Source organism: Anguilla anguilla, chromosome 2 (genome assembly GCF_013347855.1).
Source record: "Anguilla anguilla isolate fAngAng1 chromosome 2, fAngAng1.pri, whole genome shotgun sequence".
Taxonomy (NCBI): domain Eukaryota; kingdom Metazoa; phylum Chordata; class Actinopteri; order Anguilliformes; family Anguillidae; genus Anguilla; species Anguilla anguilla.
Window position 1 is genome coordinate 31,011,944 of NC_049202.1, and position 7,051 is coordinate 31,018,994.

The following is a 7,051-nucleotide window of genomic DNA, read 5'->3' on the forward strand; positions in this document are numbered from 1 at the left end:
TTCATAAGCAGTGGTAACATGCCTTTTATCATATTGTACAAATGTTTTTACACGTAAAGTCAATGGTCAAATTTTGATATCACACTAAACGAGTGCAGTGCCATTTACTTTTGTTAGTTAAGTGCAGAAAAGTTACTTGTGTAGCTGAGAATGTTACTAACACATTGCCACTGCAGGATTGCTGTTGGGGTGGTTCAACTTGAGTACAGTATAGGCCTAAGCATACAACAGCTAAGTATTTGTCTACAAATGACAGGAATACTCCAATTTCAAAACCCATTACATTCCTTCACCAGCTCTTTTGAAGATTTTATATGTCAAAGCTCATAATTACCACTTGTACAGTGTAAAATGTTTGGTGTTAAATCAACACTTACAGAGTACATATGATCTCAAGTGGACTCATATATGCTCTGTGAGAGCATAATTAACGCATGACAGTTTACTGTGCATTGAACAAGCACACATTACACACATAATAAGATCAACAGGTAAAAGCAGTACTGTACTGTATGTACATCATTTGGGGGAGACTTAAGCAGTGTGTTTTCTCCTTGTGAGACAAGGAAAGTGTGGCCAGATGGGATTGTGCAATTATATGGGAATGTTTGTATGGTTGTTTCAGTATCGCAACAAAACACATTTTCAACGTATAACAATTATCTTCAGATGGTAAGATGAAAAAAACACAGGGCCAAGTTATATGGAAACATTGGGTATTTACTTTGGAATAGAGCTTGTCTAATTTGTGTGACCTAAGATAGCCAATTTTCTTTGCTGTAACTTCGCCACATTTTGATCAATTTTGAAACATCCTTTTGCCTGGTATGGATGGTCCTGTAACTGGCTAATTTCAAGATGAGATGAGATGACCGACTTTTCTTCAACCTTCCCATGTTCTCTCACGTCACTCCCCTGCTGAGGTCACTCTACTGGCTACCAGTCGCTGCCAGAATCAGGTTCAAAGTCCTGACCCTTGCCTACACTGCTGCCAACAGGACAGCTCCCACCTACTTGCAGGACATGATTCAATCTGACACGCCGGCTCGACCAATCTGCTCTGCTGCAGCTGGGAGACTTGCACTCCCTGCCATCCGAGTGACTGGTTCTTGCTCGTCCCTACCATGGAGCTTCTCCACCCTAGCTCCCCAGTGGTGGAACAAACTCCCTGTTCCTCTATGAACCACTGTCATTGCCCATCTATCGCCATGGTCTGAAGACTCATCTCTTCAGACTAGACTTGGTCTAACTATCACCACTCTACGGGGCACTTCCTATCCAGGATAATTTTTATCTCTTAAATCCCTCTGCTTTGTTCCTATTTCACTTTCATGTTACACATGTACCTCCTGTGCCAATATCGTTACATGTACCTCCATCCAACACTCATATTGTACTTTGTATCATTATCTTCATGTTGTCATTTGTCATGTCTCCTAGTTTGACTTAGCATAGGGTAGATCAGAGAATAATGTTTACTGTGTGAAGTGGACTTAATGTGTTCATGGCTATGTGTTTTATAGTTGTTCCAATAAGCTTTGGTATGCACTTATTGTATGTCGCTTTGGATAAAAGTGTCTGCTTTAAATACATGTAATATAGATGTCATTTGTAGATGTAGCTAAATGTCCAATGGGAAGAATAATTGATTTTTGATGATGCAGTTTGCAGGAAGAAGAAGAAGAAGAAGAAGAAGAAGAAGAAGAAGGAGAAGGAAAAAATCCCTTAAGTTTGGGGCTTTATTGTGTGGACGTCTGAAGCTGTTTGTGAATTGTATCTGTTTACATGAGGACAGAAGTTGCTGTATAGGTATGGGGCATGACACTCTTATCCAGAGTGACTTACACAACTTAATGTTTTTTTTACACATAGCACTTATTCATACAGCAGGATATATACTGAAACAATGTAGATTAAGTACCTTGCTCAAGGGTACAATGGCAGTGTCCTACCCAGGAATCGAACCTGTGACCTTTTTAGGTTACAAGACCAGTTCCTTACCCATTATACTACACTGCCGCCCCATATACTGTATGGCCCTTCTGAATTGATTATGAATAGTTTAGGCATTTTTAGTCATTTTGCAGTGAAATACATATCCTGGTAAGATACCATTTTAGAACTAATTAAATGTTTTTTTGGAGTGTTTATGAATGTGTTATGTGTGTAGTCAATCCGCAATGGTTACATAATGCATACGCACATATGTGTTTGTATGGTAATTAATGTGACACATTTTAAAATCCATAAAAAGACACTTCCATGTCCTATATCCTGTGCAAGTAAAAATATACTGATATAGCCAATCAATTCCATTAAATAGTTTTAGCAAAATATTTAACATTTTATTTAATTTGGCTTGTAACATTTACGATTTTGTACTTGTAACACTGTTTTACTTTTTTTTATTTCTGTCTTGTCTTGCTTTGATACAATTTTGTTCAAAATTTATGAAAAACTGGTGTATGTAGTTTCTTTTACTCAACAGGCCCCTACCATGCATAAAAGTTTTATGCTGATCTTTATTAGCATGACAAGTGAGGGGCTGGATCCTTGGTTAATAATGAAAAGAAGCTGTTTATGCCAAGCCAGTGTTTCTCACCCATGAGCTGATTAATCTTGTCACTGATTTTCTTCCCTTCTTCCATCTTCTCTCCTTTTTCTTCACAGGGCAATTGGGAGTGCTGGTGCACAGCAGAAGGATGGCTCTGTGCTCCTGTTCTTACTTCTGCCTGGATTAGTCTGTATAAAGCTGTCTTCTGCTGCCAAGCTCCTCAATTGCAGGTTAAACTTCAACAGATTGTGAGGAGTGGGGAACACAGGACCGAGAAAAGGGATCTGGCTCCAGCGATGACCCCCCCTTTGTTCTTTCGTTGTGGTCACCTGTCACTTCTCACAATGCCGGGTGACCCCCAGCTCTTTCAACCACCACAACCTGGGCCATCAGATCTCATTTGAGAACACAAAGTTAGGATTTAGGGTGCTGCCAGAGATGTCATGGGAAACAAAACTGCTTAAAGAAGAACAATTAAAGGGACACAAAGGGACAGAGGTGGATGGCAAAGCCAGGATGTTCCTGTGCATGACCATACAAAAGAGAATGCTGTTGATGCAAGACAGTGCTCTAGTTGTGCTTATACCATCCCATCATATTCACTACTTCATGTGTCACTCAAAATATGTAACACTGAAGAGCTTTGTGAGCTTTCCTGGTCAATTGGTTTTTACAATGTTTTAGCTATTTAAATAGCCTTAAATACAGAAGATGATTATGTGTAAAGTTTACAAAAACATTTTATGAACCACTTAAATAAAAACAATGTTATTCTTTCTTTATGGATTTCCTTTATGCATACTAATTATAGGTATAACTGTGTAAAGATATGTATGTGTTTAGTTATATTTACTTTTTTACAATACAAGTTGTTGTTTGTTTAGATAATATTTACCCTAGTGATTATAACTAGACATCTGTGCCTTATTGGTGATATTGCATTAAATTCCTGAGACTAAAGACCGATCATGTTCTTCACTTCTGTCAGTCACTTGGGATAAGTGTCTGTAATACATGTTGCTCATATTTTCATGCTGGCTTGGCTTGTGTTTTATTTCACATCTCAAGGCGATGCCAGTTTCATAGCCCGCTCATTCTATCACAATATACATGAAATTAACAGGACATTAGAGTAGAACCTACATGTGGGTATTAAAATACAAATATCCTTACATCAGACTTTTCATCTATAACCACCCATCATTGGAAAGGTCAAACATTTTCATGTTGAAATAATTAAAGAAGAATCTTTTAAAAAATATTTAATCAGTTTGTTCACTCATGATATGGTCAAAAATTTCAGCATTCAAAGCATTTAAAGTTTTTAGATGTACAGCTCCAAAAGCTTTAAATTCTGTCCCCACTGTCACCTCCAGTCTCAAAAGCAAGCTTCCTAGTTGGAATTGAAATGAATTAGAAGCGACAGTCAACGTAAACAGAACAAGGAGTGCAGCTTTCTAACAGATAACTTTATCATAATAGGTAGCTGACATATAGATGGCAGACAGCAACTTTTGATAGACTAGTTAGCAAGCACACCTGCAGTCTTTCCAGTTACCAATTAGTTATTCAAACAAAATTATTGATTAAATTATTAAATTAAGATATTTAGCCTTTAACTGAATCCATATACATACCTTGCTCATATTTCAACTATCATAATCATTTGGCCAGCAATCCTAGTTTTCTCTTGTTTCACAATATGAGTTTCACAACTTTTTGTCAAGTTGCACATTCTAGCCAGCTAAAGACAAAATGAAGTTCAATTCACCAAAATCATTTTAATCATTTAGTTTAGGCTACACTTAAGAGGTAAAACTCCAATATGTTTTTATTATTATTATTTTCCCCATCCACCTCACATAATGTATATACATTTGTTATTTTATCATTCCTAAAAACAGAAATTGTGTCTGTATCTGCATATTCACAAATTATTTCTGAATATTGGACTCTTTTCTCAAGAAAACATATTTAAACTAAGAAGTAAAAATTCCCTGTTATTTGTATATGGGATTGCCTTAAAACCTAGCAAACCAACATTGGTGGTTTCTCATGGTAAACAGACAATATTAAGCCTTTACAGTGTACAGATGTAGATGTAAGAACATTCTAACGCTGATGTAACAATCACTACTGGTAAATAAAAGAAGAAAAAAAAGAAGTTCCAGAACACTGACTTATAATTTATAAAAACATTGTGAAGGGTCAAAGGGTTAATGGTTCTTTACCTTCAATATACCTTGAATTCAGGCACAGGGGAAAAAGAGCTGATAATTCTGATTTGACTAAATTTAATATATTGGATTTCATATATATTGCCAGTAATTTGGCAAATAAGAAGTGACCATGAAGGAATAAATTCAAATTCCAAAAACATAAGGCTTCATGCTCGCAGACATCAATCCTAATCTACATTACCCAGTCGGAGTGGCATGTTTGTAAAAACATAAATTAATGTCACACATTTCTGTAAAACATTAGCTTATGGTTTATAAAATGATTATTTAGCCTGTTTGTCCACACTTCACGTAACCTGAATAAATAAAACAAGGCAAGGCAAGTTTATTCGTATAGCACCTTTCATACACAAAGGCAATTCGAAGTGCTTCACATAGATGCAGAATAAGACACAGAATAAGAATAAAATAGAGTAAGATAGAAAATAACAAATAAAACAAGGCAAAAAAATTAAATAAATAAAAATAAAAGTGCAGAAATTCACTTAACAAAGGAATAAAAATCAAAGTGCAAGAATTTAATCATATGTCATGCAGAACATAAAAGTTTTCAACCTAGTTTTAAAAATGGTCAAGGTTTGGGCACGTCTGAGATCTTCTGGAAGTTTGTTCCAGGTGTGTGTAGCATAATAACTGAACGCAGACTCACCATATTTTGTTATAACTCTGGGAATGGTTCGTAGACCAGTCCCAGATGACCTTAGGGGTCTAGCAGGTTCGTATGGTGCAAGCAGGTCAGAAATGTATTTAGGTCCTAGACCATTGAGCGATTTGTAGACATGCAGCAGTATCTTAAAGTCAATTCTTTGACAGATTGGAAGCCAGTGCGGAGACCTGAGAATTGGCATAATGTGTTCATATTTCTTACTTTTGGTTCCAAGTTAAACTATGCGGTTGTTCCCTGTACTTGGAACGGTACTTCTCTCTTGAGTTTTCGACACATGTTCCTGGTTATGGTTATACATTTCGTTGTACGTCGCTCTGGATAAGAGCGTCTGCCAAATGCCTGTAATGTAATGTAATGTAATGGTTAGGACTCTAGCAGCGGCGTTTTGAATACGCTGAAGCTGTCGAAGAGCTCTTTTAGATAGGCCTGACAGAAGACCATTACAATAGTCTAACCTACTAGAAATAAAAGCGTGGATAAGCTTTTCTAGGTCTTGTTTAGACATGAATCCTCTGATTCTTGCCATATTTTTCAGATGATAATAGGCTGACTTTGTTATAGGGTTGATATGACTATTAAAATTGAGATCTGAATCCAAAATAACACCAAGATTTCTGACCTGGGTTTTAGTCTGCAAAGATAGGGAATGAAGGTGAGCACTGACTTTCATCCTTTCATCATGGGTACTGAAGACAGTTACTTCAGTTTTGTCCTTATTTAGTTGAAGAAAGTTTTGGCGCATCCAGGTATTGATTTGTTCAATGCAGTGACGCAGCGTGTCAATGGGACCATATTTGTTTGGTGAGAGAGCAATTTAGATTTGGGTGTCATCTGCGTAGTTATGGTAGGCTATTTTGTTAGTATTCAGCCTAACGGGAGCATGTGAAGATTGAATAGAAGAGATCCAAGGATTGATCCTTGGGGAACTTCACATGCCATGTTAATTCGCTCAGATACAAAGTTGCTAATAGAGACAAAATAGTTCCAGTCATGCAAATAGGACCTGAACCAGTTAAGGACAGTGCCTGAAAGTCCAACCCAGTTTTCTAACCTGTCTAACAGAATTTTGTGGTCTACGGTGTCGAAGGCAGCACTGAGATCCAGTAAGACTAAAATTGAGATTTTTTTGTCAGTGTTTTAGTGAATGTCATTTAGGACCTTAATAAGGGCAGTCTCGGTGCTGTGATGAGGGCGAAATTTTGACTGAAAGTTGTCAAAACAGCCATTTGAAGTCAAGAATTTACTAAGTCGCTGGTAGATAATTTTTTCAATTACTTTACCTATGAAGGGTAGATTTGATATCGGTCTGTAGCTATTACGTACAGACCCATCTAGAATGTTCTTTTTTAAAAGAGGCTTAATAACCACAGTTTGTTTTCAAAGCCTTTGGGAAGTTGCCTGACAGGAGAGAACTGTTGACTATCTGTAGTAATTTGGTAGCCAAGCAGTTAAAAACATTTTTTTAAAACCTAGTGGGCAGGACATCAAGGCTACAGGTGGACGGTTTAAGACGTAACACAGTTTCCTCAAGAGTTTTATAGTCAATGGCATTAAATTGTGTCATGCTTACAGTTATCTCTATCTGAAAGT